This window comes from Camelus dromedarius, chromosome 29, assembly GCF_036321535.1.
Source record: "Camelus dromedarius isolate mCamDro1 chromosome 29, mCamDro1.pat, whole genome shotgun sequence".
NCBI classification, from domain to species: Eukaryota; Metazoa; Chordata; class Mammalia; order Artiodactyla; family Camelidae; genus Camelus; species Camelus dromedarius.
Genome location: NC_087464.1, coordinates 12926254 through 12949999, shown reverse-complemented (window position 1 = coordinate 12949999; position 23746 = coordinate 12926254). Strand labels below are relative to the sequence as shown.

Sequence of the window (23746 nt, the reverse complement as noted above, 5' to 3'; positions counted from 1 at the left end):
CAGGGTGGGATGCTGAGCCGAGCTCCCTCTCATCCCGGTGCTGGGTGACGTTGTCTTCTTTTGGTGGTGCCAGTGGATCTCTGGCAGAGAAGCTGTGCTGGGCTCCAGCCCTCACATCCCGGGATGGGCAGCCTCCTGTTTCCACAGTGGCCCAGTGTGCAAGATCTGGGGGCACCAGGTAGGGTTGTCAGAGGCCAGGTTAGTTCTATCAGGTTTCTCAAGTTCATCTGTATCCCTGCCAGGTTGATGTCCTGTGACTTTCAGCCCCTTTCCTCTAGACAAGTAAGGTCCCTTCTGGCTGACTCGATCTTCTGAATCATTCCTGGATTCTTGAACTTCTTTGAGAAGCTAGAGAGCAAAGTGCCCAGAGCCAGCGTCTGCCTAGGTTCCTGGCCTGGCCTTGCTTCTTACTAATGTGAGATCTTGGGCAAAACATTTCACAACTCTGTGCCTTAATTTCCCAATCTGCGAAATGGGAATGATAATAGCATCACCTACTCTGTAAAGTTACAGGGAAGGAGGTGTGAGTTAACTTGCACAAAGGGCCTAGAACAACACCTGCCTCCTAGTGAGAGCTCCCGATGGCAGATAGTATTAGATGCCACATCCTCAGTCCAACAACTGGCTGAGGTCCATTTATGGCAGCTGCTGCTCCAGTTTGAGCCTGTCACCCCCAGATTCCCTGCAGCCTGCTCAGGGCTCTGGTCTGCCCCCTCTGCGCTCACCTTGGGAGGATGGGGAAACACTTGGGGTTTGCCCATCTAGGAATCAGAGGGGAAAGTCACCCTGAGGTTATGAGGACAACCCAGCATTTGTTCAGCACTTAATATTCCAGGAGTGGCATCCTCACAATTGGCAGCTTATAAAACAGTTTTTTCCCATTTTACAGATACAGCGATAGAGACAGCAGAGAAGTTTAATTTTACAGCAAATACTAGTTTTGTACTGAGTCCCAAGGATACATACATGCATTAGATGTGGTTCCTCCAGGAACTTGGAGTCTGATCATGTGACAAAAGTGATGCTTATTATGCATATATGATTTCATTTAATTCTCCCAGTCCTTGTGAAAAGTGGATTTATTGTCTCCATTTTATTATGGAATAAACGGAGATTCAGAGAAGTTAAGTAACTTGCCCAAAGATTAGCATTTACTCAAGGGCAGAGTGGATTCAAGTGCAAGGCTGCTTAATGCTCTAGAACATGTTCTTCGTCCCTCTGAGGTGTTCCCTCCTCACCAAGTCCAGGAAGGCAGGTTAGGTGCGGCACCGGGCCTCAGCCCATAACCTTGACCTCAGCCTCCCCCACTTTTGCTGCTACAACCCACAGTCTCCTAAAGGGAGTTTTCAAATATCTACCTCATAGACTTAAACCAGGAGCTGGACACAACCTAATTCCCAGCCTCTGAAGCTGCTTTCCTACATTCATGTGTCCACCTGCCCTACCTGTACCCTCCAGGCCAGTAATTACTGAAGCAGCAGATGGTTTACTTGTGAAAAGGCTCAGACTTCAAGTGTCCTGGATGGTAATGGGCCCTAACGCAGGGCTCCATGGCTTATAACTGAGTTTCCTCTATAGTCTTGGGACCAGTTTCCTGTCTTCCCCAAGGATGAGTTAAGAAAAACCTGCTTGTGTCCCTCTGCATAATCTGGCTTCATTTATTCTAGACTCTAAGATTGGTTTTGGGCCCATACCCAAATCAGACTCTTTTCCAAATATTTATTCATCCACTGCTACTTTCTAGGCCTTGTCTCTTAAGCTTTTCTCTTATTGGAAGGGTATCTGTTGTTCTCTCTCTGAAACCTTCCGTCCTCTGGAAGCCGGGGTCTCTGAGGTTTGCCTCTCTTGCTGCCCCAGATGTATCATGTGCCCATGCAAACAACCCCCAGGGCCTTGCCACTCAAATTATGGGCCCTGGACCAGTAGCACCAGCATCACACGGGAACTTGTTAGAAAATTAGAATTGTTAATTGTCAATTGTTAGAAAATTAGAATTGGTAAATGTCATTGTTAAATTGTTAGAAATGTAGAATTTCAAGCCTCACCCCAGACTTGCTGAATCAGAACCTGCATTTTAATGAGATCCCTAGGTAATCTGTCTGCACAATAAAATAAGGGAACAGGCTTCAAGCTCTCTATATCATTTTTTCCTAGCTTGAGGATCCCCATGGTCACATATTCTTGGCCCCACACCTCTAGTTCATCAGGGAAGCAGGACTGTGACTTGCATGGGGACCAAGCTGCTTCTGTTGGCCAAATCCTACAGTGCCTGGGTTCCACCAGTGGGGAGCTCATTAATTAATAATTACACTATAAGGTGAGAAGGAGATATACACTAAGTGAATGTTTGTGGGAGTACAAACTATAAACAGTGGCTATTGCTGCATGAGGAGAGAAGGCAGGGCCAGAAAAACTATTGGACAGGGCGAAGGGTGTTACTTAATTGGGCCTTGAACGATGAGTAGGAGTTTTCCAGGTGGGTGCTGGGGAGGAAAAGGGTATTCCTGTTAGAGAAAATAGTTTGAGGAGAAGCGTGGAAGTCCTTGGTTGATTTGGGAATAACAGGCAGTCTGGTGTGGCTAAAACATGGGGTGTGAGGTGGTGTTGGCTGGGGGTGGGAGGAGGGGAGAGGAATGGTGGGAAGTGGCATGGACACCCACCTGAACCTCTTGGGGTTTTAAAGGTTATCGTCAGGTGTGCCAAGGAGGAAAAATATCAAGAACCACTAATATACTCAGAAAGGCTGATTGTTGGCTTGGCTCCTTGAAATGGTGAGATATCTTCGAGTAGTGAGGTAATCACTGTCCTGTGCATCATCCACAAGGCTTGGCTGAGTGTGAATTGAGTGGATCAGAAGTCTGATATGGCCTTGATCACAGGCATCCATCCAATTAGAGAAACAACAGCCTTGGAAACTGTGATTGATGTCCTGGGGTTGCTTTAAGGCACAGAGAAACCCAAGAGAGTGTGGAAATCATTTGAGAAATCTAAAGAAGTCCTAAACCATAGTTGCCCAAAACAAACAGAGCAGGAAGTTCTGTTTTGTCTATTTGGAGTAGATGAGAGAGCTTCCAGGGGGCCAGGGAAGCAGTGTAGCTACTCCTTCTCAGGCAGTTGTCTGGATAACACGGGCCCACCTGTGACTGCTCCAAGGGGACTTCCCCGCTTTCCCCTTCTCCTCACCACTTTGGGTGTATTGGAACCACAGTACAGATCATCCTGAAAACTGAGAGAAGAAAAGGAAAATTCACCTGTAATCCCACCATCCACGTAAGCATTTTTGGAAATAACCACATTAAGCGCAGTCAGGTCTCCGTCCCTGTGAGTTCTGTATCCATGGATTCAACCAACTGTGGATCAGAAAAACTTGGAAAAATTCCAGAAAGTTCCAAATAGCAGAACTTGAGTTTGCTGCACACCAGTAACTCTTTACATAGCATTTACGTTGTCTTAGGCATTATAAGTAATCTAGAGATGATTTCAAACACCCAGGAGGATGTGCGTAGTTTATGCAAATGCTATACCATTCTATATCAGGGACTTGAGCATCCGTGGATTTGGGTATTCACGGGAGTCCTGGAACCACTCCCCTGCAGATGGTGAGTGACAGCTCTGTGCAATTTTGGAGTGGCAGAGACTGGTAAGCTCTTCTTTAAACCTGCTTCCTACTCTTCCTGGGCTCTCAGACTCCATCTCCCAGCCTCTTTTGCAGGGGGGTGTGGCCATGTGACCGGTCTGCTGATGTGATGAGAAAGGGTGTGGTGGGCACCACTTCCAGGTCTGGCAGGTGAACCTCCACCTGCGCTCCTCCAGGCTCTTTCCCACCCACTGACTGGCCCTGCTTGGGGCTGTCTCATGCGCAAGACGTAAACTCTGCCTACGTTAAACTACTGAGATTTTAGAGTTTGTTACAGTGGTTAGTCCACCTTCGTCAATACAGAGCCTGATATTTTAATTAGCATTTTCTCATAAGCTTATGGGAACACATTGCAGAGGATCAAGAAGAGTGTTTCTTGCTAAAAGAAAGACTGAGAAGGGACCTCTGGGCTGAGTGTTGGGTTGCCGGTTTCCTGGGAGCTTCTTCAATGCAGAGAAGGGTACGGGGTTAAATAGCCAGTGTTTCCTCTGATGACTGTTCCAGGAGTGAATGCACTCTGAAAAGACTAAAGTTCAATATTTTCCCTTTCCTTCCACATTGTTTCTGACTTCTACAAAATGATGGGAATATCTGGTAGACTCCCATATCATTTAACAAAATAATACTCTTTTTTTTTTCCCTGAAGACCTGGGAAATTCTTGCCACATAAAGTACATGCATGATTAAAAGTGTTGGATCTAGTTGTATTATGCAGTGTGATCTAGCATCTTGTATGCTGAGAACAGGGCTGGGCAAGTCAGGAAAGCTTCCGGGACATAAGCTCTACCTTGAGTGGCATGTGTCTGTCCATCGTGTAGCGTATATATTTCAGATGAGGCTGACCTCTCTGAGGTTAACCAAGGCAAGTTGGTTGTGGGTATCCTAGTTTGTAGATTTGGCCATCCACTGAGATTTGGAAATAACAGGTGGATTCAGTCTTTTGGTCCCTAATGCTGTAGTACAGATTCTCTAATGGCTTGGTGAGAGGCATGGCCAGACATTTACTGGCTACTGTATTTGCAAAGGCTGATGTTGTGAAGGTGTATAGGAGGTGTTTTGGGGCCAAATGTAGCATTGCATAAATTTTTTAAATTGAAGTATAATCAGTTTACAATGTTGTATCAATTTCTGGTGTACAGCATAATGTTTTAGTCATATATATGCATACATGTATTCATTTTCATATTCTTTTTCATTATAGGTTACTATAAAATATTGAATATAGTTCCCTGCACTATACAGAAGAAATTTGTTTATGTATTTTTTATATAATAGTATCTGCAAATATCAAATTCCCAATTTATCCCTTTCCACCCCATCACCCCCTTTCCCCTCTGGTAACCATACATTTGTTTTCAATGTCTGTGAGTCTGTTTCTGTTTTGTAAATAAGGTCATTTATGTCTTTTGTTTTTTTTTAGTTTCCACGTAAAAGTGATACCATATGGTATTTTTCTTTCTCTTTCTGCCTCACTTCACTTAGGATGATGACCTCTAGGTCCATCCATGTTGCTGCAAATGGCATTATTTTATTATTTTTTACGGCTGAGTAGTATTCCACTGTGTAAATATACCACAACTTCTTTATCTAGTCATCTGTCAATGGATATTTAGGTTACTTCCATGTCTTGTCTATTGTAAACAGTGCTGCTGTGAACAAGGGGTTGCATGTATCTTTTCAAATTAGAGTTCCCTCTGGATATATGCCCAGGAGGGGGATTTCTGGATCATGTGGTAAATCTATTTTTCGTTTTTTGAGGAATCTCCATTTTGTTTTCCATAACAGCTGCACCAAACTACATTCCCACCAGCAGTTTAGGATAATTCCCTTTTCTCCACACCCTCTCCAGCATTGATCGTTTGTGGAATTCCTAATGATGGCCATTCTGACTGGTGTGAGGTGATACTTCATTGTAGTTTTGATTTGCATTTCTCTGATAATTGACAATATTGAGCATTTTTTCATGGCATTGTATAGATTTGATTCTTGTTCAATAGTGACCACTTCAAAGTTCTATTTCTACCTCATTTATTTCATTTTTTTGGATCATACTGATTCATTATTTTAATATGAAGTGGGGAGCTTCTAGCTCTGTCACAGTGCCATCTCTTTCCAGTACAGGTGAACAGTACAGGAAGTATTATAGTGAACACTAATGGAGTCCCCAGTTCACATCACACCCACATGATTAGTCTAGGTCAACTAGCGATTGGCTCAGAAATGTGGCTCAAGTCTGGCTAGTTAGACATGAGTATAAATTTAAAAAGGGGCTTCTGGGAAAGATTTTTCTTATTCTTAGGGTGAAAAAAAAAAAACACAGGAAACACAGCCCTGTTTCTACCTCTGGGCACTGTCACATGTTAATGTTACACCTGAAATTGCAGCAGCCATCTTGCTATCAGCTCGAGGCTGACACCAGTGCTAAGGGCCAGCAGAGCAGAGATATGGAAGGAACCTGGGCTCCAGATGGTATCATAGAGTTAACGAGTCAACTCATTCTGGTATCTCTACTTCTGGACTTCCCATTTCCTTCCTGCTTAAGCCAGTTACTGTTTCATTGTGACAAAATAATTTTGTGTGTGTGGAAAAAAAAACACTGTTGGCTCCCTGTTCAATACTTTCCCTCCCTTTTTTCATCACTATGAGAACTTCACTTTTTTTTCCCTCCAAGGAAGAAAGGGCACTATGCCCAGCTAAAAATGCTTTCTCTCCAGTTTTCTTTTCAGCTAGGGATGGCCATATGACTCATCTGATTCTAGCTATTAAAATGGAGATGAAAATTTCTGAGGGGAGCCTCAGGAAACTCTTTTTAATGGGAATAGATTTTTTTCACCTTTAAGCTCTTTATCATGTTTAGGATGATAGGTAATATGTGTTAAATTGTGGAGTACTTCCTATAGGTGTACTGTGGAGCAGATAACCTTTAGAATTTGTGGCCACTGTTTAGTTTCTGTCTACATGCAGTTCATATCGAATTTGAGCTCCTTTTTCTTTTTTGAAAGAGTTTTTTTTTTTTTCATAAATTACTAGACAATAGTAAGCTATTTTCTGGTGTTGCTCAGTAATGCATCATATTTATTTTTTTTTTCTTTTTACCTTTTGACCCCCTTTGCCCATTTCTCCAACTCCTTCCATCTCTGGCAGCTGCTAATCTATTCTCTGTCTCTATGAGCTTGTTTTTTTATTTACTTATTTATTTTTAGATTCCACATATAAGAGAGATCATGTGGTATTCTTCTTTCTTTGTCTGACTTACATCACTTAGTATAATGCCCTTGTGGTCCATCCTTTTTGTTGCAAATGGCAAGACTTCATTCTTTTTTTATGGCTGAATAATATTGTATTGTATACAATATATATTTTGGTTATTAGCCCATTATTGGATATATGATTTGCAATTATTTTCTCCTATTCAGTATGTTGCCTTTTCATTTTGTTGATCATTTTCTCTACTGTGCAAAACCTTTCTAGTTTTATGTAGTCCCACTTGTTTGTTTTTGATTTTGTTTCCTTTGCTTTTGGTGTCAGATTAAAAAAAATCATCTCTAAGACCTGTGTCGAGGTGCTTACCACCTATATTTTCCCCTAGGAATTGTATGGTTTTAGGTCTTACATTTAAGTCTTTAATCCATTTTGAGTTACTTACTGCATATAGTGTAAGATAGTTTCATTCTTTTGCGTGTGGCTGTTCAGTTTTTCCAGCATCATTTATTGAAGAGGCTATCCTTTCTCCAATGTGTATTCTTAGCTTCTTTTTTGTAAATTAATTGACCATATATGTGTGGGTTTATTTTGGGGCTCTCTATTCTGTTCCATTGATCTATGTGTCTGTTTTTATGCCAACACCATACTGTTTTGGTTACTGTACCTTTGTAATATAGTTTGAAATCAGGGTGGTGACACCTCCAGTTTTGTTATTCTTTCTTAAGATGACTTTGGCTATGCAGGTTTTTTTTTCTATGTGTGTGTGGTTCTATACAAATTTTAGGGTTATTTGTTCTATTTCTTTGAAAAATGCCATTGGAATTTTGATAGGGAATGCATTGAAGTTGCCTGCAGTTTTTAACAATATTGATTTTCCTAATCCATGGACACGGAATATCTTTCCATTTGTTTGTATTTTCTTCAGTTTCTTTCATTAACGTCTTATAGTTGTCAACACTGAAGTCTTTCACCTCCTTGATTAAATTTGTTCCTAGGTATTTATTCTTTTTGATGCTATTGTAATTGGGATTGATTCCATTTACAAATGATGCTTTCATTTAAAAATTTTTAATTTTTTTAGAGCAGTTTTGGGTTCACAGCAAAATTGAGAGGAAGGTACAGGAATTTCCCATCTTGCTGCCCCCACACATACATAACTTCTTCCACTATAAATATCTCCCCCAAGATTAGTACATTTGTTACCACTGATAAACCTACATTGAGCCATCATAATCACCCAAAGTCTGTAGTTTACCTTAGGGTTCCTTCCTGGTGTTGTACACTCTATGTCTCATATCATTTTAGGACCAAGCAGCTTGGTCCGATACTTACAGTTTGCATAACCTTGGGCAAGTTGTTCAACTTCTCAGAGCCTCAGTTCCCTCATCTGTAAATGGTCATAGTAAGATCTAATCCCAGGGGGAATTGAGGGGCATTTGTGGAGGAGATGATGGTTGTCTAGGGTACATGGCACTCAGTGGGTATTTTCACACCAGACTGGAAACTCCCCGAGAGCTAGGACTGTGTCACCTTGTCTCCCTCTGTAGCTCTGGCGTCTAACAGTCCCTGGCGTAGTAGGTGCTCATTGGTTAGTTATGTAACAAACTTGGAGTACCTGAAAGAGATCTGTGTATTTCAAAGGAGAAATGCTGTAACTCTGGATTGGAGAACTGGGAAGGTGATGGAGGATCATGGAGGGGGTCTAACACCTTCACCTTGGGGTGCTGGAGGGTTAATCGATCAGCTCGCCAAAAGGGTTAGAGAACAAGAATTTGCAAGAGAAGGTGGGGGTGCTCCCCATTTCGAATGTGTATGCTTGGGATTGCTCTATATTTGGATGATGACTCTCTCGTCTGAGGGTTAATCCTCTTTGTCTGAGTCATCTAGCCCAGGGATTAACTGCTTTAAACTCCAGGCCTCACTGTCCCTGACAATGTGAGTTTTGCGTTGCCAAGAACCAGAGCTTCGAGGGGTCAAATTTTTATTGACCCAGTACAAAAGGCTCTTTTGTGGTTATTTAATCCCAGCCTGTGAGTACTATGGAGAGAGAGACTGAGGCCTCAACAGGGGAGGTAACTTATTATTTCTTGTGGCAGAGGTATGATCGGAGCCCCTGTTTCCAGCTTGGACTCCTCTGCTCTGTTCTATTGTTTAATGAAGGATTCAGGAGGAGCTTAGCTGAAGAAGCAAAACAATGGAGTGGATGGCTGGAGTACTGATGTCAATTCCGTGTTGCATTCTGGGGAATCTTTGGTCTGTCTGTGGAAAGTCCAGCCTGCCCCCTTGCTAATAGTTGGGCTGTTTGGAAACACCCTCAAAGGGCTGAGTCCCCCACTTGTTTTCTGGCTTTGTGTGCCCAGCTTAAGATTCCCATTTTGGGATGAAGGAAATCTGCCTGGCCCAGCTGGGGTCACATCCATATACCAGAGGCCACCCTCTGAGTCCCACAGGGAGTGAGGAAGGGGAGTTCCTCAAAGGGAAACAGAGGACTTGTTACCAAAAGAAGGGGACACAGTTGCTGGGCAGGGAAACTCCAGGTATCTGCCACATACACTGTGCTGACTTCTCTTGCTGAAATAAAGATGATAAAGTATTAGCTTTGTTGGTGAGTGTCACAGGCTTTAAAGTCTGGCTATGTCTTCATCTTCCCTTCTTTTCTAAGGGGTTCCAATTTTCATAACCCTGTCCTTGCTTGCCCTATTCTTGCATTTTAAGTATTAAAATCTGCAAAATTCAAAGATGGATTCCCTTCCACCCCTGAAATCCCTTTTATGTCAGTCTATTCAGCAAATTAACGGTAGGCAAGGAAGACACCATCCTTTCCCTCTGAATTTCTAGCTTGTCTATAACTGGTTAAGACCCATAAGCCCCACTGCTGCCCATCAGGGATACTAACTTGGGTTAAAGAAACGAGTGCATTGTTGAATCACACTGATGGTTCTGCCAAAGAACGTGACTTGGCATTCTCCTTGTGCACAGAGCATCTTGAAAGTTGAAGAGAAAAAAAAAATCCATCTTGGGACTAAACACCCTGCCATTCTGTTCTCCTCAAACTGGGAAAGAGCGGGTGGTTTTCACTTGTGCTGCTTCTGTTTGCAGCCTGGGAATGAGAACCGCGCCCCCGCCCCAGGCTGCTTTGTTGTTGTGTGGTGGTGTTTGAACACCGGACAGCATCTCGCTTTGCTAGTATCGGGTTATTTGTGTGATCCCAGCAGCTGACAATTGTGTAATCATTTTTAAAAGAAAAAGCCAGAGCTATTTGCTTAGAGAAAATAAAAAACAGGGCAGAGAATGCGGTGGGCTGCACAGTCCCGTGCAGAACGCTGGACGACTACTCTTCACAAAGGCAGAATTGTTCCTTGGTTAGAATTCCCCATGGGACCTCCCTGCCTCCAAGTTCAGGGAAGGGTCATGCATTCTGGAAGGGAAGCCTGTCTCATTCTCTTTGCACGCACTGACAGAGCTAGAAAAGTTGTTTCAGCTCTTGGGATCTGGTCAGGCTTGTGCTAAGAACCACTGTGGCTCTGAGCCCAAGGTCAGCCCAGAGTACAGATTGCAAAGAGCACAGAGCTATGCCTTTCTCTCTTTCTGTCTCTTTCTGTTTCTGTTCCATGGTGTTTAGAGTGTAAGCTCTGGAGTCAGATTACTGGGCTTGAAGCTTATCTCCTTCATGTACTAATTGTGCTTAAATGCTCTGTGCCTCAATTTCCTTCTCTGTAGAATAAAGATAATATTCATAGTGCTTGATCACATGTAGTTGTTAAGAGAAATAAAGTAAGTGAGGAACTACAGTGCTCAGCATAATGTTAGGCAGAGAGCCAGTGTATTAATCAGCTGTTGCTGCATGAGGATAATAATGCTGCATAACAAACAGCCCCCCAAATCTCAGTGGCTCATACAAGTAACATTATTCATCGCACTCATGAGTTTGCCAGTCAACTGGAGTGGCTCTCCTTCTTGCTGTAGGTCAAATGCAGGTCTGCTCCATGTGCCTCTCATCCAGCTACTTGGGTGCTGCTAGCAGCTGCTAAGGGACATGTCCTCATGGCAAATGGTAGGGGGACATGAGGGATGCCAAACTGTAAAAACACATTTAAAGCCTCTGTGCACATCATGTTGCTAAAATTTCATTGGCCAAAGCAAACTGCATGACCAAACCCAACATCAGTGAGCTGGGGAAATACACTCCTCTCACAGTGGAAAACGGTGCAACATGTGGCTTAGAATGTGGATTATAATCATGTTATATGGGGGAGAAGAATTAGGAATAATAATTTAAGCTACTAATGCAAGTTAATTATGTAACAGGATGTTGAGACACATTTTTCTGTTGTCCCAGAATATGCAGTCAGAGTGCAAATCTGAAAATAAGAAGTCTTAGGTACTCTGCTTTTTAAGGTGAGCCACAAATAGCTGGGATACCTTGTGACTTTCCAAGAAGTATCAAAACTGACCTTGGAGCCCTCAACTCTAAGCTGTCAGGTCAATGTAAGTGTAGAGATGGAAAGGAAGGCATGATCTTTGGAATCCTGGCCAATAGGAAGAACTTGCTTGAGGTCAAAGACTGTTCGCTCCCCACAAAGTCAAGTGAAGGGATTCTGAGAGGCTCCCTTGTGGGGATGCTCGCAAGGAGGGGACATGGGGCATCTTGTATCCTGGCTGAGTGTTTGCTGACCTGCAAGCCAGCAGACGCCTCACTCCTTGGTGGTTCTGATGGAGTGGATTGGACTTGGAGGGCTTGACGTGTCCCCTGGAGTTCAGGGCAATGAAGACATCGAGCCTGGTGCCTACTTTTAGTCTGAAACATTTGGTAGGCAGTTGGCTTAATGGAGTAGCCTATATTAGCAGAAAAAGATTCATGGCTGTACAGCGCTAAGGGAAGAAGAGAATCTTTTTCTATTCCATTCATTCAGGGCTTTGGAAGGTGCAGAGGGCTCCTCAGGAGGAAGCATGACGCTTAAGGGAGGGGCAGAGGCACCAGGGCTGCCCAAGTCGTAGCTGAATCACGACAGGGGGAAATCTACTTGAAGAAGTGGCGGGATGTGTGGCCAGCTGGTGGGTGTGAAGTGGGACCCCACTGCTCCTCTCCGAGAGGCTCCTCAGCACTGAAGAGAGGCTGAACATTGCTGCAAGGCAACAGCGTACACAGGAACCACCGGCATCAGTGGGGGCGGTAGGAACCAGAGCAATGGCGGGGAGGGACAGCTCCCTATTCTAATAATTATTGTTATTATGCTTCACTCACATTCCTGTTTGAATGAAGAAAGTCAATCTGCATCCTTCCTCCACTCCTGGCTCCTCTTCTTAGCTCCTTCCCACCTCCCTTAGCTCTGCTGGGAGCCTCACACATTTTATGCGCTGGCTAATGAGCTCTCTCTGCAAGGAGGCAGGCCTGGGGGGCGTGGGCACGCTGGCTGATCCGCTTGGGGCTCCCAGCTTTTCCTCCTAATCCCCAGCTTCTGTCCGGCCAGCGGCAGATGGAATCCTCTGCAGGATGCAGGAGCCAGGATGCTCCACTTTTTAGGATAAGGCGGGGTCCAAAACACAGAAATAAAATGCTGATACAGAGCACCTCTTTGCAAGGAGCAAAGGGTTGGCATTTCTGGGGGGAGCGAGATTTTCCCAATGGTAAGAGCTATCTTTTTCATGGTAAATCTTTTTTTTCATCTCAGGGAGATATTAAATGGCTAAAGTGGATGAGGAAAGGAGGTAAGATGTGCCTAAGGCACTCTTGTTTGAGATGTGAGTACAAAGCTATTGTGAGCTATTCATTTGTTCTCCTGTTTAGATCTGGGCCTCTTGGTGAGCTGCCTGAATTTAGCAAGTGACAAATCCCAATTCTGGCTCCAGTTGTTACAAACTAATACAATATACAAAATGTGACTTATTCCAAGACTTGTGTTTGCAAGGGAATTTGAAATTACCCAAATCTACTGGTGAAATTAGGGGCTATTTAAGTTTGGCCATCCAGGTAATTGGTTTCCTTCTGCTTATTAATTTTTTTTTCTGATTAGAAAAGTAGAACTCGCTATTGAATAAGATTTGGAAAACAGGAAAACGTACGAATTATAAAGCTCTTTATTCATGCTGCCAAGTTGCTTTCCAGAAAGTTTGTGCTAATTTGCCCTGAAACCAACAATGTATGAATGCCCTCTTAATGCATCCTTGCTTGTGGCATTATTATTAAAAAAAACCATTTTCAGTTTGTTAGTTGAGAAAATATCTTATTTTCCTTTTCATGTATTTGATTGCTAATGTGACTGAGCACTTTTGCTTACTAATTGTATTTCCTCTTCTAAGCATTGTCTTTCCCTGTTCCTTGTCCATTTTAAATTGAGTGTTAGTGTTTTCCATATTGTCAGTAAAAGCTCTGTGTATACTGAAGTTATTAAATCAGTGACCCTCATAATTACTGTAATCATTTCGCCAATCTGTTTGCCTTCAATTTTGCACTTTTTTGATCTTCTTTCCATGTAGCAGTCTATAGTTTTCATATATTCACATTGCCAGTGCTTTCAGTTAAAATTTCTTTTTATGCCTAAGAGGTCCTTCCTTACCCTAAAATCAGAAAAGTATTCACCTGTAAATTTTGAATGTTTTTATTATTTTAATTTTATACATGAGCTGTTAATCATTTTCACTTTATTATGAGTTACGGTGCGAGGTAGAGATCCATCTCTATTCAGTCCATTTTCACTGCTGTTAATCAGTTCCTTCAGCACCACCGAATGAATATTCCTTCTCTCCTCAGTGATTTGAAAAGCCACCTGTATATTTTGTTTTGTTTGATCTCTCTGTCTCTTGTGCCAAACTAATGTACTTATAGTTTTATGTTATGTTTTAATGTCTAGAGGTACAAATCCCTCTTCATTCTTACTTTTAAAATATTATTTGGCTGTTTTCATTCACTTATCCTTCCAGATGAATTACTGAATCATGTTGCCAAGTGTGTTGAGAAGCCAGAGCTGGTGTATTGAATCAAGAATATGAAGATTATGACCTGTTGAATGAGGGGGTGGGGCCTCCCATACAGAGTCAGCAGGTGGCTCCCTCAGCATCGAGCGCCCCACTTTGGGGAAGGGGAGCCTAAGGGGTCGTTTTGATTGAAAGAATAGTTTCAATACTCCCGCACAAAGGAGATGAGGGGGCCCAATGGACAAGGAGGGCAGTCTTACATCCCAGGTTATGATCCGGCAGGAGACAGCAGAGTAGGAAACACTTATTACTTATAAGGTGGTTAGGGTGGAGGTCACTAATTTTTTGTGGGCTTAATTCTAAGTGGTTATTTTAAGGGGTATCCTGGGAAAAGCAAAGCAGGAACTTATGTCAGGCATCCTAAACTCAATTCTTACTAAATGTCTTACTAAATGTCACTGGGTGTGAGCAGGGTTATCACACCATAAAATGCCTAGGCAACAACTCAGAACAACAAAAGTTGTTTTTCTCATCACACCAGGTTAAAAAATATCCTGTTGGAATTTGGATAGCAATTACAGTTTAATTCCATTACAAATTACATTTGTATTTATGTAGTTATACTACAAATTTTTCCTTAATTAATTAATTAATTATTTAAATAGAAGTGTAGTCGGTTTACAGTGTTGTGTTAATTTCTGGTGTACAGCATAGTGATTCAGTTATACATAGATATTCCTTTTCATATTCTTTTTCACTGTAGGTTATTACAAAATATTGAATATAGCTGCCTGTGCTATTTAGTAGAACCTTGTTGTTTATCTTTTTTACATATCGTACTGTGTATCTGCTAATCCCAAACTCCTAATTTGTCCTTCCCCACCTGCCTTTCCCCTTTGGTAACCATAAGTTTGTTTTCTATGTCTATGAGTCTGTTTCTGTTTTGTAAATAGGCTCATTTGTCCCATATTTTTAGATTCCACATGTAAGTGATAGCATATGCTATTTTTCTTTCTCTTTCTGGCTTACTTCACTTAATATCATGTTCTCCAGTTCCATCTATGTTACTGCAAATGGCATTATCTTATTCTTTTTTATGGCTGAGTAGTATTCCATTGTATGTATACGTGTGTGTATATACACACACCATAGTTTCTTTATCCAATCATCTGTTGATGGACGTTCAGATTGTTTCCACGTCTTGGCTATTATAAACACATTACAAAGTAATTTGGTGAGAATTGGCATTAACAAACATGGTGTATTTATTTATTCAGTGTTTACTTTCAGCCTCCCTATAAAGCTTTGTATTTTAAAATAATGAAACTATTAAAATAATAAAATAATACAGACTAACTCTTACTGAGTACTTAATATGTGCTGGGTTCTGGATCCTTTAAATGCAGCACATCATTTAAGCCTCCCAACTTACCCAAGATGATCCAGATAGTAAGTGGCAGAGAAACTGACTCAAGGCCTTCTGATTCTGGAGTCTGAGCTGTTAACGTCTACAGTATATCCCCTCCCTTAAGATTCCTGCACATTATCTCTCGCAGTTTAAAGTGGCAGGGAAATAGTCTATGAACATACTCATTCTTGTCCTTCCTTTAATAACTTATTTTAAAATTTTCTCTTTGAAATTAAAAAGTGTCAGGGTAGGGCTGACCTTACTTGGAATTTAGTAAACACCCTTGATTTGAAGAGTCCAGATTTTCTTCACGTTAGGCAAGTTTTCATCTAGTGCTGTGGTTCTCAATCTTGGCTGTATATCAGAATCAGCTGAGGAGTTTATTTTTTAAAAAGCCAATTTCCTAACTCTCTTGAGAATACTTAAGCCAGACTCTAGGGTTGGGACTGGGAAATTGAATTTTTTTGAGAAACTGTCTGGTGATCCTGATGCACAGCCAAGGGCTGGGGCCCAGTGACAGAGCGAAGCTTCAAAGATTGCTTCTGTTTCCATTGTTTTCATTTTCCTTCTAGGTCACCCATAATTCTTGGGTACCACTTCGTTTATCTTTCACATCTGTCCTATCCTCTCACAATTTCCTACCTTTTTATATTTTTAATTTCCTTTCTGAGTGTGGACTCAACAGCTGGGCAGATCCAACAGGGCACCCACTAGCTGGGAGGGAAGAGAGTTGGTTTAAAACTGGAAGCAAGTTGGGGGGAAGGTATCGCTTAAGTGGCTGAGTGCATGCTTAGCATGCATGAGGTCCTGGGTTCAATTCCCAGTACCTCCTCTAAAAATAAATAAACTTAATTGCCTCCCCCCACAAAATAATTAAATAATATAATAAATAATAAATAAATAAAATATTTTTAAAATAGTGATAAAATAGATGTAAATTTTTTTTTTTTGAATGGAAGCGAGTGAGATCAGAACATCAGCTCTCTTGTAACACGTAGGTCCTCAGCTCAGTCAGGGAATTACTTCCTCTCTGCCACTCCCTCTCATTCTCCACCCACCTCAAAAAAGCATCTGTTTGTATTAATATTTTAAAAAGTTATGCTTGTCCATTGACTCCAGGAGTCTGACTTAAGAAGACTGTGTGGGCTGAACAGTCCCCATTTGTTAAACTCCCACGATGTCAGGTTCTGTAAACATATTTCCTTGATTTAAGGCCAGGGTGCTGTGGATGCTGGTTACGGAGAGCACAGAGCCTGATTCAGAGTAGGTGTTTCTCAAAGATGCTCTCCCTCCCCTCTATCAAGACTGAAGTCATGATGTTCACAAATGGGGTCCCCAGCATCCTCCCTGAGGACTCAGTTGGGAAAGCAGGGGTGCTGGAGGTTGATGTCCATGTCTGAATCATCGTTACCTGCTCAGCTCTCTCCTGGTGGGTTGATTCAGCTCCGTCCTTATGCCTTGTGAGCCACTTGGACACCAGTCCCCCGCGTGTTTTCTGCCAGCACACTGGCAGCAGAGCTCGACGGCACTCCCCACTCCCCCCGTTCTGGCTCCCCTTCCATCCTTCCTGCTGCTTCAGTCACTTGTCTCTCTGAATGATTTAACAAAGCTGGATGACCTAGTTAAGATACTTTGCATCTGGGCTCATCTTCCCCAACCTTTCATCTGTTCTTAGCCCTGCACTTTCCGAGACACCTATTTCAATAAGAGCTTCAGGAGGAGACAGTGTGGGTGGGCCATGAAACCACAGAGCCTGCGCTGTTTATCCAGGAGTAACCTAGAAAGTCAAGATCCATGCAGTAAACACTCACGGGCCCCTGTGCCCTTCACAAGAAATTCCTGCAAGGTAGAGGGTACTATTCCCACTTGGCACAGAAGCTGAGTCACTCATCCAGCATCTCCTAGTTGGTGTGTGATAGGGTTGTGATCCAGGCCTTTGGACTCCTTGTCCAGTGCTCTTTTCTCTGTACTGGGCACCACTTCACGGAGATTCTCCAGAGAGGAGCAAGGGGAGGTTAATTGGGAACAGGCTGGATTCTCTAGGTAAGCCATCCCCCGGTGGCGGGGGGTGGGGGAGACACGCCTGAGCCCTCAGCACAGGTGGTCTGTGTTCCCTGCAGGTCCATAGGTTACTCCTTTACCTGGAAGTCACCTAGGATGCGTACAAGACTGTTGCTCAGAGAGGTGTCCAAAAGAGGTGCGTAGGGAAAATGGAGTGCAAAAAGCATTTAGCTTTACCGGTTCAGAGATGATACTTCAAGCCCCTCAGGAAATAATTTGTCCATGAAACCTTGCTCTGCCTCTTCTCCCGAAGAAATCACCCTGAGTTGAGACCAGGGTGAGCAAACTGTGTTTTGGCTTGCCGGTCCTGGGTTGCTATTCTTTTCTCACCACCTTCATTGAATGATCAAAATGTGATTAAGATTTAAATGAAATCTCCCAGCCTCAGGGGCCCATCTGTTCTCGCTATTTATTCCCTCAGGGGAGTCACGAATCTGTCATTTGCGATTTTAGTTTTCCGTATCCAAGGTGCCAGTGGTGTTCCCTCTGCGAGGCTACGATAATGCTCTCCGATGATGCACGACTCCCCGTGCAGGGCTCTTGGGGGGCCTGAGAAACTAGTGAAACCTCCTTCCTCAGGAGGTGAGACGCCCTCTCCTGCGGGCCAGGCACAGCAGCCAAGTCCTGCTGGGAAAATGTGCATCCTCACCTCGCAACACAGAGACTTGCAGGCCTGCACGGGGATCAGGGACTTGTTTAGGTCATACTGCAGCGTCGTGCTGTCCAGAGATACAGACGTCATTTGTTCTTGAAAGCGGAGGGTATGAGTTTGCTGGGGCTGCTGTAACACAACACCACACCCCCGGGCGGCTTAAACAATGCAGAATTTTCTCACAGTTCTGGGGGCTGGAAATCTGCGATCAAGGTGGTGGCAGGTTGGTTTCCCCTGAGGCCTCCTCGTTGGCTGGCAGACGGCCGCCCTGTGGTGCTACCTCACAAGCTTTTCCTGTGTGAGCACCTCTGCTGTCCCTCTGTATGTCTGATCTCTTCTTATAAGGACGCCGGTCAGCATGGGTCAGGCTCCACCCTGAGGGCCTCATTTTAATTTAATCAACTCTTTAAAGGCCCCCATCTCCAAATACAGTCACATTCTGAGGTGCTGGGGGTTAGGACTTCAACGTATGAATTCTGAGGGGACACAATTCAGCCCTTAACCCCACGTGAATGAGGGAGGATATAAACACTCTGAGTTTCTGTTCTGTGCTAGGCACTGTACTCGCAGATTCACATACGTTTTCTCATTTATTGGAAAGGATCTTACAGATCATCCATCAGTGACCCCAGCTGGTCTTTGTATAATCAGCACTGTGCAGTCAGGACACAGGCTTCCTGCAAGAACTTGGAAATTTAACACCAGATGTAAAGAGCAGAGTGGGAAAATGACGTCACCTTGAAGAGAGGAAAGGGCCCCCCAGTCCCAGGGGACTTGGACATAACTGGGTTGAATGTATTAATAATAACGATAATAATAATGATCATTGATACTTGAGTGCTTGCTGTGTTCTAAGTGCTTTAAATGTATTACTTATTTAAGGGTCACAATTCTAAAGAAAGAACACATCTAACATTCTTAAGAGGTGTTGGTCAGCCAAGGATGCCTAGAAAAAGGAGCTTCTCAGAAGGCGATGTTGGCAGTGCCTTCCAAGCACTGCCCAAGAAAGAGGACATTCCAGCCAACGGGCGTTGGCATGGCTGTGCCTACTGGGGGCATGTGGGCAGCGGGCTCTGAGCTGGAGACTGGGAGCAGGGTGACTCATCTGCCTCTGTTTGCTCCAATTCTGTGCTTCTCAGCATCGTTCCAGGTACGGATGGGCCTCCCATGCTGGCCTGCCTAATGGGAGAGGAGGTGCTGGTGGTGCCAGGATGAGGATTCTGTCTTAGATGTAGATGTCTCCTGGCAAATAAGTCGAGCATTCGGGTTGCTATCTGGAGTCCTTGGGTCATGGGAGACAGACTTGTGTTGTAGGGCTGAGGAAACCTGGTTTGGGGTGGGATATTATGTTCGTTTCCTATTGCTGCTGTAACAAGTTGCCACCTATTTAGTGGCTGAAAATAATACAGATTTATTGTCTTACAGTCCAGGAGGTGGGATTTGGAAATGGGTCTCCCTGGGCTAAAATCAAGGTGTCGGCGGGGCTGCGTTCCTCCCGGAGGCTCCTGGGGAGAACTTTTCCCCTTGCCTTCTCCAGTTTCTAGAGGCCAACTGCAGTCCTGGGCTGGTGGACCCTTCTCCATCTTCAAATTTAGCTGCTTAGCATTTTAAGATTTCTCTCTGAGTCCAATTCTTCTCTCTTCCTCTTCTCCTTATGAGGACCCTTGTGATTAAAACGGGTCCACTCAGATAACCCAGTGTGGCCTCCCCATCTCAAGAGCCTTAACTGAATCACACCTGCAAGTGCCTTTGCCACGTAAAGTAATGTCTGCACCAGGGATTAGGACACGGACACGTTTGCGAAGCCATTCTTCTACCACGGTTATCCTTACCGAGAGAATACCCCTCTGGGAAAACTCTTGGATGACAGTCAGCTGACCACATTAGCTACACCCAACCCCACCATTGGCTGCACAGTCTGCTTTTTGAAGTTGGTCCTCCTTACCTAGTGAGGCAGGGAGAATGGTCTAATAGCCCACGGGAAAGTTAAGGAAACTGGCGGGGAGGGGAGAGCTCAGTGGTAGAGTACGTGCTTAGCATGCACAAGGTCCTGGGTTCAATCCCCAGTACCTCCATTAAAAACAAATAAATAAATAAACTTAATTACCTTCCCCCCCCAAATTTAAAAATAAATAAAATTAAAAAAAAAGAAAGTTAAGGAAACTGAAGTTCACAGAGGCTGTGTGATTTTCCTGGGATTGGAACCTCTCCTGGTCAGCATCCCTGTCATTGCCAACACATCATACTTTCTTCCCAATCCGTTTAAGAGACAAGGAGACCGAGACTTATCCCCATCAAGATAAATAAGTGGAGAACCGGGAGAGGGAATATCGTTTCATACTAGGTGGTGGAAAAGTAGAAATAGTACAGGTGTAGCTCTCACATTGTGTGGCAGAGATTGCTCTGTCTGTTTCAAAAGCCGACTTCCCTTGGGTGCTGGTGTCTCTCTGCATTTGGCTTTATTGTGAAACGTAATCCACAAATCAGGTTACAGACTATCTCAAGAAGGAAGTAGGAAGATCTCTTATTTCATTAAATTGTTCATGCAGGCATGCATTCATTTTTTTATCACACACTGAGGTGGATGTTGTGAGAGATAGATGTTTCAAGAATAGTTCTTGTTCTCAAGGAGTTTACAGTGGAGCAATTCAGTCTGGTCCTCTGTCCTGTAGGCCACATAGCATGGGCTTTGGAATTGAAAGACTTGGTCTCAACTGTGAAGCTCCATCAATCACTGGCTGTGTGATGTTGGCAACTGGCTCAACCTCTCTGAGCCTGCCTCAGTTCCTCCTGCTATACAATGAGACAATAACTGTACCTACCTTGGAGGGTCCTTGGAAGGACTGAATGAATATCAAGCTTCCGGCTCTTGGCTAAGCACATGGCAGATGCTTATGAGATGTTCTCCACCCTTCCTTCCCCTGGGTGCTTAGCTTTATCTTTAGAGAGAAGAGAAGAGTGTGGGTGAGACAGGATGGAGAGAGTGGGAAGTGAATTTAAGCATTGCTGGGCTGTTCTAATTATTGGGCAGAGGCCAGGCTGGAGACAGATCAGCTGCACCCTTTGTACGGCCAGTCCAGAACAAGCTCATTATGCTGTGCCCTCTGTCTGAGGCTGCCAGGAAGGCGTTCTGTTCTCCAAGCCCTCACGCTGACAGTGCTGTCCAGCGGTGCTTGCATCCTCTGGCAGAAAGGCTCAGTCGGTGTTTAGAAAGTAGTCTGTCCATTCTGTTCTGATCTTGAAAAGAAAATCTCTTTCAGTGGAACAAATAACCTTTTGGATGAGAAAGAAGAGAGATACTCCAGAGGCGTAACAGACACAGAATGGACTCAGGGACAGCCCAGAAGGGTGCATGTGTGTGTCAGGAGCTGAGATGCCAGCAGGGAGGCGAGGTGGGTTGAGGGGAAGGAGGAGAGAGACATTTGGTCTAAGAGTTCTGCCGGGCTCTGCATGATGCCTTTGGAGGTGGAGTCCAGGTTTTAACCCCTGCATATTGGGGTGCAGAAAGAGTCCCAGGGATTCCCCAGGATTTCTATGTTAACTCTGACAAGCCAAGCAGATTCAGGAGTAAGTTCTTTGAGATTTTCTTTTCTTTTTCTCATTATACGCATTAAAGTGACCTGCATTTTCTGGACTGTAAGGAGCCTTGAGAGGAGGGAGTGAATAATGACATCTGGTGCTCTGCAGAGAAAACATCCCCCAGGTATTCGAGCATATTCCACGGCTAAAAGGAGGTGACTGCACTTGTGAATGCTCTTATCTTTCTTAAGTCCATCCCAAGGGCTCAAGTCAAACCTGAGATTGTGCAGAAACTGCATCTCACCCTCCGGGGACAAATGCCGTCACCAGCCCTGCTCTGTGTCTAGCAGAGATTGTCGGCCCCCTCCTGGGAGCTGTTTTCACTCTCTCCCACCAATGAGTCATCTTCAGAGGCCGGTTCTCGAGAAGGTGGGAAGGGAGAGCAGAAGGAGGTGTCAGAATGCGAAAGCTGTTCTGTTCTTTCCTTGGAAATTAACTTTGCAGCTTGGAAGTGGTGACTTTTCTGCACAGAGTCAGAACAAGTGACTGGACCAGGTAGTGACCTAGGGTCTGGGACCCACTCCTCACCGACCACCTTGTTGAGTAAGAGATCCTGGTGTTGCCTTATGCAAGTCTCTTGTCCTGCTGCTTTACAAACAGGGGTAAAATAATCACAGCGATGGTGTATATGCAAGATCCTTGGGATCAAGTCATTTCAACAGATATTTAACGTGCCCTGGGGTCGGGATATGAGATATACTGAAATGAGTACACGGAGGGTGTCTGCCCTGAGGACAGGGGGTTTAATTGGCAAAATAAACACGCACGTGACCATCATATAAGGTCAACGGAGATGAAGGCTGTGGCAAAGGTATAAGGAAAGTGCTGGATGTGCCAAAGGAGGAGAAATCAGTTGTCTGGAGGAGTTGGCACTAGGGGAGGAGGGAGCATCAAGGCTGAGCCAAGTCAGATGGCGAAGCCAGCAAAGCTGTATTACGTTTAGCAAAAGCCCAGAGCTGGAACGTGGTCTGAGGGCACAGATGTGGCTGTGACGTGGACAGAAGCCGAATGGAATAACATGTGGAGGGTCCAGCGTGAAGAGCCTGGTGCAGGTGATGGCTGCCTGGCTTCAGGGGAAGCGGGCTTGGGGACCGTGTTGGGGAGGGGGAATTGGTAGGCAATATGGAGTTACCCTGGGCTTCTTTGAAAGGGATCCTTTTGGTCTGATCTGGTCTGTGATTAGAGGCAATGAGACTCAGGCTTTAGGTTTGTTACCTGGTTAGACTCTCAGCCCTGACACTTGCTCACTGTGTGCCCCTGAGTGCGATTTTCCTCAGCCTCTGCTTCATTATCTATGCGGAGGCAGAAATGGTACCCACGTGGGGATTTTGGGAGAGTACTTGGAAAGCTCAGCACAGGGAGTGCATATTCACAGCCATTCCGGGAGAAGCTCTCCATGGTGGGGAGCCAGGGGTCGGGGAAATGAAGGACTGCAGATCTGAGCCATGTGGGCAGTTTCTGCGCATGCCGGCAGGGGAAGCCAGGGCCTGAACCTGGATGGTGGTGGGGAGGGGGAAGGAGGGATGGGTGATGACTCATAACGCTGAGACTGCAGGCCTAGGACTCAGTCAGTGTGGGAAGTGGGGCTGAGGAAAGAGGTTCCTAGGTTAGGGGGACTGGGAGGGAGGTGGGGAGGAGTGTCAGGGAAGTCCTGAATTCCATGTTGGGCATTTGGGAGCTGGAGGACGTCTGAGTGGGCAGGCTCATGAGCTGATTGCAAATCAGGGGCGAGGTCGGGGTCTAGTTACGTGCTTGGCTAGGGCTGAAATGGGACATGGCTGCAATCTTCCAGGGAGACAGAGTAGAGGCAGGAGAGAACAGGGCTGCACACAGGACCTTAGGGAGCATTCCCATTTAAAAAGGAGATGAGGGATAAGGAACATGGAGTGAGAGAAGCAGCATTCAGGGGAGAAGGAGGAGAAAAAGCTGGCAGGGAGCTGGTGTCATGGACCTCAGTGTAGGAGATGTCTGACCAAGAAGGAAGTCCAGGAGGTTAGAGGCCCAGAAGAGGCACCTGAATGGTAATTAGAACAGAAACTGGGAGTCTGGAGGACAAGCCACCAGCGAAGCGGTGAGAACAAGAAGCCTAGGACCAGGAGTGAAGGAACCAGGGTGCGAGGGACACAGGCCAGTGAACCCAGACATTCGTCAAAATGCTGGTGGTGGAAGGAAAGAGACACTGTAGACTGAGTTAGTGGGAGAGAGAGTAGAGAAAAGTGTTTTCAGAATGTGTGATATGTGAGCAGTTTTACAGGGTACAAAGTAAGTGTGAGAAGAGAGATCTTGATGG

General features: G+C 44.5%; 1 protein-coding gene across 3 annotated transcripts in view; it reads left to right on the top strand.

Moving 5' to 3' along the window:
* Window positions 1-23746, top strand: part of SV2B (synaptic vesicle glycoprotein 2B) — a 155332-nt gene that overhangs the window by 9829 nt on the left and 121757 nt on the right. The window contains exon 1 of one of the 3 annotated variants that reach the window (XM_031440510.2): window positions 12329-12469. The exons of the other annotated variants lie outside the window; for them this stretch is intronic. The gene's annotated coding sequence lies outside the window, so the exon portion shown is untranslated. Of the gene's footprint in view, window positions 1-12328; window positions 12470-23746 lie in introns of those variants that run through there. 3 annotated transcript variants of the gene reach the window in all.